A 12584-nucleotide genomic window follows, 5' to 3' on the forward strand; every position below is an offset into this window, starting at 1 on the left:
AGTTGCTATTGAGGCCACTTACACCACACCAGGGCCTGTGGCTGCTGGCTGAGGCCACCTACACCACACCAGGGCCTGTGGCTGCTGGCTGAGGCCACTTACACCACACCAGAGCCTGTGGCTGCTGGCTGAAGCCACTTACACCACACCAGGGCCTTAGTTGCTATTGAGGCCACTTACACCACACCAGGGCCTGTGGCTGCTGGCTGAGGCCACCTACACCACACCAGGGCCTGTGGCTGCTGGCTGAGGCCACTTACACCACACCAGGGCCTGTGGCTGCTGGCTGAAGCCACTTACACCACACCAGGGCCTTAGTTGCTATTGAGGCCACTTACACCACACCAGGGCCTGTGGCTGCTGGCTGAGGCCACCTACACCACACCAGGGCCCTTTTGCTGCTGGCTGAGGCCACTTACACCACACCAGTGCCTGTGGCTTCTGGCTGAGGCCACTTACACCACACCAGGGCCTGTGGCTGCTGGCTGAGGCCACCTACACCACACCAGGGCCTGTGGCTGCTGGCTGAGGCGACTTACACCACACCAGGGCCCTTTTGCTGCTGGCTGAGGCCACTTACACCACACCAGTGCCTGTGGCTTCTGGCTGAGGCGACTTACACCACACCAGGGCCTGTGGCTGCTGGCTGATGCCACCTACACCACACCAGGGCCTGAGTGACCGGCTGGGGCCACTTACACCACATCAGGGCCTGTGGCTGCTGGCTGAGGCCAGTTACACCACACCAGAGCCTGTGGCTGCTGGCTGAAGCCACTTACACCACACCAGGGCCTTAGTTGCTATTGAGGCCACTTACACCACACCAGGGCCTGTGGCTGCTGGCTGAGGCCACCTACACCACACCAGGGCCTTAGTTGCTATTGAGGCCAATTACACCACACCAGGGTCTGTGGCTCTTGCTCAGGCCACTTACACCACACCAGGGCCTGTGGCACTGGCTGAGGCCACTTACACCACACCAGGGCCTGTGGCTGATGGCTTAGGCCACCTACACCACACCAGGGCCTTAGTTGCTATTGAGGCCAATTACACCACACAAGGGCCTGTGGCTGCTGGCTGAGGCCACCTACACCACACCAGGGCCTGTGGCTGCTGGCTGAGGCCACTTACACCACACCAGTGCCTGTGGCTTCTGGCTGAGGCGACTTACACCACACCAGGGCCTGTGGCTGCTGGCTGAGGCCACTTACACCACACCAAGGCCTGTGGCTCTTGCTCAGGCCACTCACATCACACCAGGCCCTGCGCTTCTGGCCGAGGCCATCTTCACCAAACCAGGCCCTGTGCTCCTTGCTGTGGCCATGTACAACACACCAGGCCCTGTGCTGGTTCCTGAGGCCATCTTCAACAATCCAGGGCCTGTGCTGTTGGATAAATGCCAAACTGAGCCTTTGGGTTAGGGTATTATGCAAACATGCAGGTATGGTTATAGCATTGTCTTCGTAACTTCAGGTACTTGCCACCTAATCACTTGAATCCATAAATTGAGACATTGTGCTGGAGCCAACAGCTTACGGCCATACCACCCTGAGCACGCCCGACCTCGTCTGATCTCGGAAGCTAAGCAGGGCTGGGCTTGGTTAGTACTTGGATGGGAGACTGCCTGGGAATACCTGGTGCTGTAAGCCTTTGATTTTCATGTCATTGAACCGCTTTTGATCCAGAGAAGGGGTGTATTAAAAGACCAAAAGCAGCTGCCCATTAATGAGGGCACATTAACGACACTGCTTTTGGCTCTTTTCCAATGTCTTGTGCTGCTAGCTGATGCAACCTACACCACACAAGGGCCTGAGTGACCGGCTGGGGCCACTTACACCACATCAGGGCCTGTGGCTCTGGCTGAGGCCACTTTCACCACACCAGGGCCTGTGGCTCTGGCTGAGGCCACTTTCACCACACCAGGGCCTGTGGCTGCTGGCTGAGGCCACCTACACCACACCAGGGCATTAGTTGCTATTGAGGCCAATTACACCACACCAGGGTCTGTGGCTCTTGCTCAGGCCACTTACACCACACCAGGGCCTGTGGCTCTTGCTCAGGCCACTTACACCACACCAGGGCCTGTGGCTGCTGGCTGAGGCCACCTACACCACACCAGGGCATTAGTTGCTATTGAGGCCAATTACACCACACCAGGGTCTGTGGCTCTTGCTCAGGCCACTTACACCACACCAGGGCCTGTGGCTCTTGCTCAGGCCACTTACACCACACCAGGGCCTGTGGCACTGGCTGAGGCCACTTACACCACACCAGGGCCTGTGGCTGCTGGCTGAGGCCAATTATACCACACCAGGGTCTGTGGCTCTTGCTCAGGCCACTTACACCACACCAGGGCCTGTGGCACTGGCTGAGGCCACTTACACCACACCAGGGCCTGTGGCTGCTGGCTGAGGCCACTTACACCACACCAGGGCCTGTGGCTGCTGGCTGAGGCCACTTACACCACACCAGGGCCTGTGGCTGCTGGCTGATGCCACCTACACCACACCAGGGCCTGAGTGACCGGCTGGGGCCACTTACACCACATCAGGGCCTGTGGCTCTGGCTGAGGCCACTTACACCACACCAGGGCCTGTGGCTGCTGGCTGAGGCCAGTTACACCACACCAGAGCCTGTGGCTGCTGGCTGAAGCCACTTACACCACACCAGGGCCTTAGTTGCTATTGAGGCCACTTACACCACACCAGGGCCTGTGGCTGCTGGCTGAGGCCACCTACACCACACCAGGGCCTGTGGCTGCTGGCTGAGGCCACTTACACCACACCAGGGCCTGTGGCTGCTGGCTGAAGCCACTTACACCATACCAGGGCCTTAGTTGCTATTGAGGCCACTTACACCACACCAGGGCCTGTGGCTGCTGGCTGAGGCCACCTACACCACACCAGGGCCCTTTTGCTGCTGGCTGAGGCCACTTACACCACACCAGTGCCTGTGGCTTCTGGCTGAGGCCACTTACACCACACCAGGGCCTATGGCTGCTGGCTGAGGCCACTTACACCACACCAGGGCCTGTGGCTCTTGCTCAGGCCACTCACATCACACCAGGCCCTGCGCTTCTGGCCGAGGCCATCTTCACCAAACCAGGCCCTGTGGTTCTTGCTCAGGCCACTTACACCACACCAGGGCCTTATTTGCTATTGAGGCCACTTACACCACACCAGGGCCTGTGGCACTTGCTCAGGCCACTTACACCACACCAGGGCCTGTGGCACTTGCTCAGGCCACTTACACCACACCAGGGCCTGTGGCTGCTGGCTGAGGCCACTTACACCACACCAGGGCCTGTGGCTGCTGGCTGAGGCCACCTACACCACACCAGGGCCTGTGGCTGCTGGCTGAGGCCACCTACACCACACCAGGGCCTGTGGCTGCTGGCTGAGGCCACTTACACCACACCAGTGCCTGTGGCTTCTGGCTGAGGCGACTTACACCACACCAGGGCCTGTGGCTGCTGGCTGAGGCCACTTACACCACACCAAGGCCTGTGGCTCTTGCTCAGGCCACTCACATCACACCAGGCCCTGCACTTCTGGCCGAGGCCATCTTCACCAAACCAGGCCCTGTGCTCCTTGCTGTGGCCATGTACAACACACCAGGCCCTGTGCTGGTTCCTGAGGCCATCTTCAACAATCCAGGGCCTGTGCTGTTGGATAAATGCCAAACTGAGCCTTTGGGTTAGGGTATTATGCAAACATGCAGGTATGGTTATAGCATTGTCTTCGTAACTTCAGGTACTTGCCACCTAATCACTTGAATCCATAAATTGAGACATTGTGCTGGAACCAGCAGCTTACGGCCATACCACCCTGAGCACGCCCGACCTCGTCTGATCTCGGAAGCTAAGCAGGGCTGGCCTTGGTTAGTACTTGGATGGGAGACTGCCTGGGAATACCTGGTGCTGTAAGCCTTTCATTTTCATGTCATTGAACCGCTTTTGATCCAGAGAAGGGGTGTATTAAAAGACCAAAAGCAGCTGCCCATTAATGAGGGCACATTAACGACACTGCTTTTGGCTGTTTTCCAATGTCTTGTGCTGCTAGCTGATGCCACCTACACCACACCAGGGCCTGAGTGACCGGCTGGGGCCACTTACACCACATCAGGGCCTGTGGCTCTGGCTGAGGCCACTTACACCACACCAGGGCCTGTGGCTGCTGGCTGAGGCCAGTTACACCACACCAGAGCCTGTGGCTGCTGGCTGAAGCCACTTACACCACACCAGGGCCTTAGTTGCTATTGAGGCCACTTACACCACACCAGGGCCTGTGGCTGCTGGCTGAGGCCACCTACACCACACCAGGGCCTGTGGCTGCTGGCTGAGGCCACTTACACCACACCAGGGCCTGTGGCTGCTGGCTGAAGCCACTTACACCACACCAGGGCCTTAGTTGCTATTGATGCCACTTACACCACACCAGGGCCTGTGGCTGCTGGCTGAGGCCACCTACACCACACCAGGGCCCTTTTGCTGCTGGCTGAGGCCACTTACACCACGCCAGTGCATGTGGCTCCTGGCTGAGGCCACTTACACCACACCAGGGCCTGTGGCTGCTGAATGAGGCCACTTACACCACACCAGGGCCTGTGGCTCTTGCTCAGGCCACTCACATCACACCAGGCCCTGCGCTTCTGGCCGAGGCCATCTTCACCAAACCAGGCCCTGTGGTTCTTGCTCAGGCCACTTACACCACACCAGGGCCTTATTTGCTATTGAGGCCACTTACACCACACCAGGGCCTGTGGCTCTGGCTTAGGCCACTTACACCACACCAGGGCCTGTGGCACTGGCTGAGGCCACTTAGACCACACCAGGGCCTGTGGCTGCTGGCTGAGGCCACTCACACCACACCACACCAGGGCCTGTGGCTGCTAGCTGAGGCCACTTACACCAAACCAGGGCCTGTGGCTGCTTGCTGAGGCCATCTTCACCAAACCAGGCCCTGTGCTGCTTGCTGTGGCCATGTAAAACACACCAGGTCCTGTGCTGGTTCTTGAGGCCATCTTCAACAATCCAGGGCCTGTGCTGTTGGATAAATGCCAAACTGAGCCTTTTGGTTAGGGTATTATGCAAACATGCAGGTATGGTTATAGGATTGTCTTCGTAACTTCAGGTACTTGCCACCTAATCACTTGAATCCATAAATTGAGACATTGTGCTGGGGCCAGCATCTTACGGCCATACCACCCTGAGCACGCCCGACCTCGTCTGATCTCGGAAGCTAAGCAGGGCTGGGCTTGGTTAGTACTTGGATGGGAGACTGCCTGGGAATACCTGGTGCTGTAAGCCTTTCATTTTCATGTCATTGAACCGCTTTTGATCCAGAGAAGGGGTGTATTAAAAGACCAGAAGCAGCTCCCCATTAATGAGGGCACATTAACGACATTGCTTTTGGCTGTTTTCCAATGTCTTGTGCTGCTAGCTGATGCCACTTACACCACACCAGGGCCTGTGGCTGCTGGCTGAGGCCACTTACACCACACCAGGGCCTGTGGCTGCTGGCTGAGGCCACCTACACCACACCAGGGCCTTAGTTGCTATTGAGGCCAATTACACCACACCAGGGTCTGTGGCTCTTGCTCAGGCCACTTACACCACACCAGGGCCTGTGGCACTGGCTGAGGCCACTTACACCACACCAGGGCCTGTGGCTGCTGGCTGAGGCCACCTACACCACACCAGGGCCTTAGTTGCTATTGAGGCCAATTACACCACACAAGGGCCTGTGGCACTGGCTGAGGCCACCTACACCACACCAGGGCCTGTGGCTGCTGGCTGAGGCCACTTACAACACACCAGGGCCTGTGGCTCTTGCTCAGGCCACTCATATCACACCAGGCCCTGCGCTTCTGGCCGAGGCCATCTTCACCAAACCAGGCCCTGTGCTGCTTGCTGTGGCCATGTACAACACACCAGGCCCTGTGCTGGTTCCTGACGCCATCTTCAACAATCCAGGGCCTGTGCTGTTGGATAAATGCCAAACTGAGCCTTTGGGTTAGGGTATTATGCAAACATGCAGGTATGGTTATAGGATTGTCTTCGTAACTTCAGGTACTTGCCACCTAATCACTTGAATCCATAAATTGAGACATTGTGCTGGGGCCAGCAGCTTACGGCCATACCACCCTGAGCACGCCCGACCTCGTCTGATCTCGGAAGCTAAGCAGGGCTGGGCTTGGTTAGTACTTGGATGGGAGACTCCCTGGGAATACCTGGTGCTGTAAGCCTTTCATTTTCATGTCATTGAACCGCTTTTGATCCAGAGAAGGGGTGTATTAAAAGACCAAAAGCAGCTGCCCATTAATGAGGGCACATTAACGACATTGCTTTTGGCTGTTTTCCAATGTCTTGTGCTGCTAGCTGATGCCACCTACACCACACCACGGCCTTATTTGCTGGCTGAGGCCACATACACCAAACCAGGGCCTTAGTTGCTATTGAGGCCAATTACACCACACCAGGGCCTGTGGCTCTTGCTCAGGCCACTTACACCACACCAGGGCCTGTGGCTCTTGCTCAGGCCACTTACACCACACCAGGGCCTGTGGCTCTTGCTCAGGCCACTTACACCACACCAGGGCCTGTGGCTCTTTCTCAGGCCACTCATATCACACCAGGCCCTGTGCTTCTGGCTGAGGCAACTTAGACCACACCAGGGCCTGTGGCTGCTGGCTGAGGCCACTTACACCACACCAGGGCCTGTGGCTGCTGGCTGAGGCGACTTACACCACACCAGGGCCCTTTTGCTGCTGGCTGAGGCCACTTACACCACACCAGTGCCTGTGGCTTCTGGCTGAGGCGACTTACACCACACCAGGGCCTGTGGCTGCTGGCTGAGGCCACTTACACCACACCAGGGCCTGTGGCTGCTGGCTTAGGCCACCTACACCACACCAGGGCCTTAGTTGCTATTGAGGCCAATTACACCACACCATGGTCTGTGGCTCTTGCTCAGGCCACTTACACCACACCAGGGCCTGTGGCACTGGCTGAGGCCACTTACACCACACCAGGGCGTGTGGCTGCTGGCTGAGGCCACTTACACCACACAAGGGCTTGTGGCTGCTGGCTGAGGCCACCTACACCACACCAGGGCCTGTGGCTCTTGCTCAGGCCACTTACACCACACCAGGGCCTGTGGCTCTTGCTCAGGCCACTTACACCACACCAGGGCCTGTGGCTGCTGGCTGAGGCCACCTACACCACACCAGGGCCTTAGTTGCTATTGAGGCCAATTACACCACACCAGGGTATGTGGCTCTTGCTCAGGCCACTTACACCACACCAGGGCCTTAGTTGCTATTGAGGCCAATTACACCACACCAGGGCCTGTGGCTCTTGCTCAGGCCACTCACATCACACCAGGCCCTGCGCTTCTGGCCGAGGCCATCTTCACCAAACCAGGCCCTGTGCTGCTAGCTGTGGCCATGTACAACACACCAGGCCCTGTGCTGGTTCCTGAGGCCATCTTCAACAATCCAGGGCCTGTGCTGTTGGATAAATGCTAAACTGAGCCTTTGGGTTAGGGTATTATGCAAACATGAAGGTAGGGTTATAGGATTGTCTTCGTAACTTCAGGTACTTGCCACCTAATCACCTGAATCCATAAATTGAGACATTGTGCTGGGCCCAGCAGCTTACGGCCATACCACCCTGAGCACGCCCGACCTCGTCTGATCTCGAAAGCTGAGCAGGGCTGGGCTTGGTTAGTACTTGGATGGGAGACTGCCTGGGAATACCTGGTGCTGTAAGCCTTTCATTTTAATGTCATTGAACCGCTTTTGATCCAGAGAAGGGGTGTATTAAAAGACCAAAAGCAGCTGCCCATTAATGAGGGCACATTAACGACATTGCTTTTGGCTGTTTTCCAATGTCTTGTGCTGCTAGCTGATGCCACCTACACCACACCAGGGCCTGAGTGACCGGCTGGGGCCACTTACACCACATCAGGGCCTGTGGCTCTGGCTGAGGCCACTTACACCACACCAGGGCCTGTGGCTGCTGGCTGAGGCCACTTACACCACACCAGGGCATTAGTTGCTATTGAGGCCAATTACACCACACCAGGGTATGTGGCTCTTGCTCAGGCCACTTACACCACACCAGGGCCTGTGGCTGCTGGCTGAGGCCACCTACACCACACCAGGGCCTGTGGCTGCTGGCTGAGGCGACTTATACCACACCAGGGCCCTTTTGCTGCTGGCTGAGGCCACTTACACCACACCAGTGCCTGTGGCTTCTGTCTGAGGCGACTTACACCACACCAGGTCCTGTGGCTGCTGGCTGAGGCCAATTATACCACACCAGGGTCTGTGGCTCTTGCTCAGGCCACTTACACCACACCAGGGCCTGTGACACTGGCTGAGGCCACTTACACCACACCAGGGCCTGTGGCTGCTGGCTGAGGCCACTTACACCACAACAGGGCCTGTGGCTGCTGGCTGAGGCCACCTACACCACACCAGGGCCTGTGGCTGCTGGCTGAGGCCACTTACACCACACCAGGGCCTGTGGCTGCTGGCTGAAGCCACTTACACCATACCAGGGCCTTAGTTGCTATTGAGGCCACTTACACCACACCAGGGCCTGTGGCTGCTGGCTGAGGCCACCTACACCACACCAGGGCCCTTTTGCTGCTGGCTGAGGCCACTTACACCACACCAGTGCCTGTGGCTTCTGGCTGAGGCCACTTACACCACACCAGGGCCTGTGGCTGCTGGCTGAGGCCACTTACACCACACCAGGGCCTGTGGCTCTTGCTCAGGCCACTCACATCACACCAGGCCCTGCGCTTCTGGCCAAGGCCATCTTCACCAAACCAGGCCCTGTGGTTCTTGCTCAGGCCACTTACACCACACCAGGGCCTTATTTGCTATTGAGGCCACTTACACCACAACAGGGCCTGTGGCACTTGCTCAGGCCACTTACACCACACCAGGGCCTGTGGCTGCTGGCTGAGGCCACTTACACCACACCAGGGCCTGTGGCTCTTGCTCAGGCCACTTACACCACACCAGGGCCTGTGGCTGCTGGCTGAGGCCACTTACACCACACCAGGGCCTGTGGCTGCTGGCTGAGGCCACCTACACCACACCAGGGCCTGTGGCTGCTGGCTGAGGCCACCTACACCACACCAGGGCCTGTGGCTGCTGGCTGAGGCCACTTACACCACACCAGTGCCTGTGGCTTCTGGCTGAGGCCACCTACACCACACCAGGGCCTGAGTGACCGGCTGGGGCCACTTACACCACACCAGGGCCTGTGGCTCCTGGCTGAGGCCACCTACACCACACCGGGGCCTTAGTTGCTATTGAGGCCAATTACACCACACCAGGGTATGTGGCTCTTGCTCAGGCCACTTACACCACACCAGGGCCTTAGTTGCTATTGAGGCCACTTACACCACACCAGGGCCTGTGGCTGCTGGCTGAGGCCACCTACACCACACCAGGGCCTTAGTTGCTATTGAGGCCAATTACACCACACCAGGGTATGTGGCTCTTGCTCAGGCCACTCACATCACACCAGGCCCTGCTCTTCTGGCCGAGGCCATCTTCACCAAACCAGGCCCTGTGCTGCTAGCTGTGGCCATGTACAACACACCAGGCCCTGTGCTGGTTCCTGAGGCCATCTTCAACAATCCAGGGCCTGTGCTGTTGGATAAATGCTAAACTGAGCCTTTGGGTTAGGGTATTATGCAAACATGCAGGTATGGTTATAGGATTGTCTTCGTAACTTCAGGTACTTGCCACCTAATCACTTGAATCCATAAATTGAGTCATTGTGCTGGGGCCAGCAGCTTATGGCCATACCACCCTGAGCACGCCCGACCTCGTCTGATCTCGGAAGCTAAGCAGGGCTGGGCTTGGTTAGTACTTGGATGGGAGACTGCCTGTGAATACCTGGTGCTGTAAGCCTTTCATTTTCATGTCATTGAACCGCTTTTGATCCAGAGAAGGGGTGTATTAAAAGACCAAAAGCAGCTGCCCACTAATGAGGGCACATTAACGACATTGCTTTTGGCTCTTTTCCAATGTCTTGTGCTGCTAGCTGATGCCACCTACACCACACCAGGGCCTGAGTGACCGGCTGGGGCCACTTACACCACATCAGGGCCTGTGGCTCTGGCTGAGGCCACTTACACCACACCAGGGCCTGTGGCTGCTGGCTGAGGCCACCTACACCACACCAGGGCCTTAGTTGCTATTGAGGCCAATTACACCACACCAGGGTCTGTGGCTCTTGCTCAGGCCACTTACACCACACCAGGCCTGTGGCACTTGCTCAGGCCACTTACACCACACCAGGGCCTGTGGCTGCTGGCTGAGGCCACTTACACCACACCAGGGCCTGTGGCTGCTGGCTGAGGCCACCTACACCACACCAGGGCATTAGTTGCTATTGAGGCCACTTACACCACACCAGTGCCTGTGGCTTCTGTCTGAGGCGACTTACACCACACCAGGGCCTGTGGCTGCTGGCTGAGGCCAATTACACCACACCAGGGCCTGTGGTTGCTGGCTGAGGCCACCTACACCACACCAGGGCCTGTGGCTGCTGGCTGAGGCCACCTACACCACACCAGGGCCTTAGTTGCTATTGAGGCCAATTACACCACACCAGGGTATGTGGCTCTTGCTCAGGCCACTCACATCACACCAGGCCCTGCTCTTCTGGCCGAGGCCATCTTCACCAAACCAGGCCCTGTGCTGCTAGCTGTGGCCATGTACAACACACCAGGCCCTGTGCTGGTTCCTGAGGCCATCTTCAACAATCCAGGGCCTGTGCTGTTGGATAAATGCTAAACTGAGCCTTTGGGTTAGGGTATTATGCAAACATGCAGGTATGGTTATAGGATTGTCTTCGTAACTTCAGGTACTTGCCACCTAATCACTTGAATCCATAAATTGAGTCATTGTGCTGGGGCCAGCAGCTTATGGCCATACCACCCTGAGCACGCCCGACCTCGTCTGATCTCGGAAGCTAAGCAGGGCTGGGCTTGGTTAGTACTTGGATGGGAGACTGCCTGTGAATACCTGGTGCTGTAAGCCTTTCATTTTCATGTCATTGAACCGCTTTTGATCCAGAGAAGGGGTGTATTAAAAGACCAAAAGCAGCTGCCCACTAATGAGGGCACATTAACGACATTGCTTTTGGCTCTTTTCCAATGTCTTGTGCTGCTAGCTGATGCCACCTACACCACACCAGGGCCTGAGTGACCGGCTGGGGCCACTTACACCACATCAGGGCCTGTGGCTCTGGCTGAGGCCACTTACACCACACCAGGGCCTGTGGCTGCTGGCTGAGGCCACCTACACCACACCAGGGCCTTAGTTGCTATTGAGGCCAATTACACCACACCAGGGTCTGTGGCTCTTGCTCAGGCCACTTACACCACACCAGGCCTGTGGCACTTGCTCAGGCCACTTACACCACACCAGGGCCTGTGGCTGCTGGCTGAGGCCACTTACACCACACCAGGGCCTGTGGCTGCTGGCTGAGGCCACCTACACCACACCAGGGCATTAGTTGCTATTGAGGCCACTTACACCACACCAGTGCCTGTGGCTTCTGTCTGAGGCGACTTACACCACACCAGGGCCTGTGGCTGCTGGCTGAGGCCAATTACACCACACCAGGGTCTGTGGCTCTTGCTCAGGCCACTTACACCACACCAGGGCCTGTGGCACTGGCTGAGGCCACTTACACCACACCAGGGCCTGTGGCTGCTGGCTGAGGCCACTTACACCACACCAGGGCCTGTGGCTGCTGGCTGAGGCCACTTACACCACACCAAGGCCTGTGGCTCTTGCTCAGGCCACTCACATCACACCAGGCCCTGCGCTTCTGGCCGAGGCCATCTTCACCAAACCAGGCCCTGTGCTGCTTGCTGTGGCCATGTACAACACACCAGGCCCTGTGCTGGTTCCTGAGGCCATCTTCAACAATCCAGGGCCTGTGCTGTTGGATAAATGCCAAACTGAGCCTTTGGGTTAGGGTATTATGCAAACATGCAGGTATGGTTATAGGATTGTTTTCGTAACTTCAGGTACTTGCCACCTAATCACTTGAATCCATAAATTGAGACATTGTGCTGGGGCCAGCAGCTTACGGCCATACCACCCTGAGCAGGCCCGACCTCGTCTGATCTCGGAAGCTAAGCAGGGCTGGGCTTGGTTAGTACTTGGATGGGAGACTGCCTGGGAATACCTGGTGCTGTAAGCCTTTCATTTTCATGTCATTGAACCGCTTTTGATCCAGAGAAGGGGTGTATTAAAAGACCAAAAGCAGCTGCCCATTAATGAGGGCACATTAACGACACTGCTTTTGGCTGTTTTCCAATGTCTTGTGCTGCTAGCTGATGCCACCTACACCACACCAGGGCCTGAGTGACCGGCTGAGGCCACTTACACCACACCAGGGCCTGTGGCTCTTGCTCAGGCCACTCACATCACACCAGGCCCTGCGCTTCTGGCCGAGGCCATCTTCACCAAACCAGGCCCTGTGGTTCTTGCTCAGGCCACTTACACCACACCAGGGCCTTATTTGCTATTGAGGCCACTTA

General features: G+C 57.3%; 5 non-coding genes and 3 pseudogenes across 5 annotated transcripts; all 8 read left to right on the forward strand.

Moving 5' to 3' along the window:
- The first annotated feature begins 1530 nt into the window (after positions 1-1530).
- Positions 1531-1649, forward strand: LOC146716137 (5S ribosomal RNA). The gene has a single exon (XR_014919692.1). It is a non-coding gene; the product is annotated as a 5S ribosomal RNA (ribosomal RNA).
- A 2160-nt stretch (positions 1650-3809) lies between these two features.
- On the forward strand, positions 3810-3928 carry LOC146716138 (5S ribosomal RNA; annotated as a pseudogene).
- Positions 3929-5189: 1261 nt separating this feature from the next.
- Positions 5190-5308, forward strand: LOC146716139 (5S ribosomal RNA). The gene has a single exon (XR_014919376.1). It is a non-coding gene; the product is annotated as a 5S ribosomal RNA (ribosomal RNA).
- An 819-nt stretch (positions 5309-6127) lies between these two features.
- Positions 6128-6246, forward strand: LOC146716140 (5S ribosomal RNA). Its single transcript, XR_014919427.1, has one exon. It is a non-coding gene; the product is annotated as a 5S ribosomal RNA (ribosomal RNA).
- Positions 6247-7654: 1408 nt separating this feature from the next.
- On the forward strand, positions 7655-7773 carry LOC146716141 (5S ribosomal RNA; annotated as a pseudogene).
- A 2044-nt stretch (positions 7774-9817) lies between these two features.
- LOC146716142 (5S ribosomal RNA) lies at positions 9818-9936 on the forward strand. Its single transcript, XR_014919387.1, has one exon. It is a non-coding gene; the product is annotated as a 5S ribosomal RNA (ribosomal RNA).
- Positions 9937-10951: 1015 nt separating this feature from the next.
- On the forward strand, positions 10952-11070 carry LOC146716143 (5S ribosomal RNA). The gene has a single exon (XR_014919388.1). It is a non-coding gene; the product is annotated as a 5S ribosomal RNA (ribosomal RNA).
- Positions 11071-12125: 1055 nt separating this feature from the next.
- Positions 12126-12244, forward strand: LOC146716144 (5S ribosomal RNA; annotated as a pseudogene).
- Positions 12245-12584: the final 340 nt, after the last annotated feature.

The sequence above is a fragment of the Copadichromis virginalis genome, linkage group LG3, assembly GCF_057382275.1.
Source record: "Copadichromis virginalis isolate Kocher_CV1m ecotype Utaka linkage group LG3, C_Virginalis_male_GT1.1, whole genome shotgun sequence".
NCBI lineage: Eukaryota > Metazoa > Chordata > Actinopteri > Cichliformes > Cichlidae > Copadichromis > Copadichromis virginalis.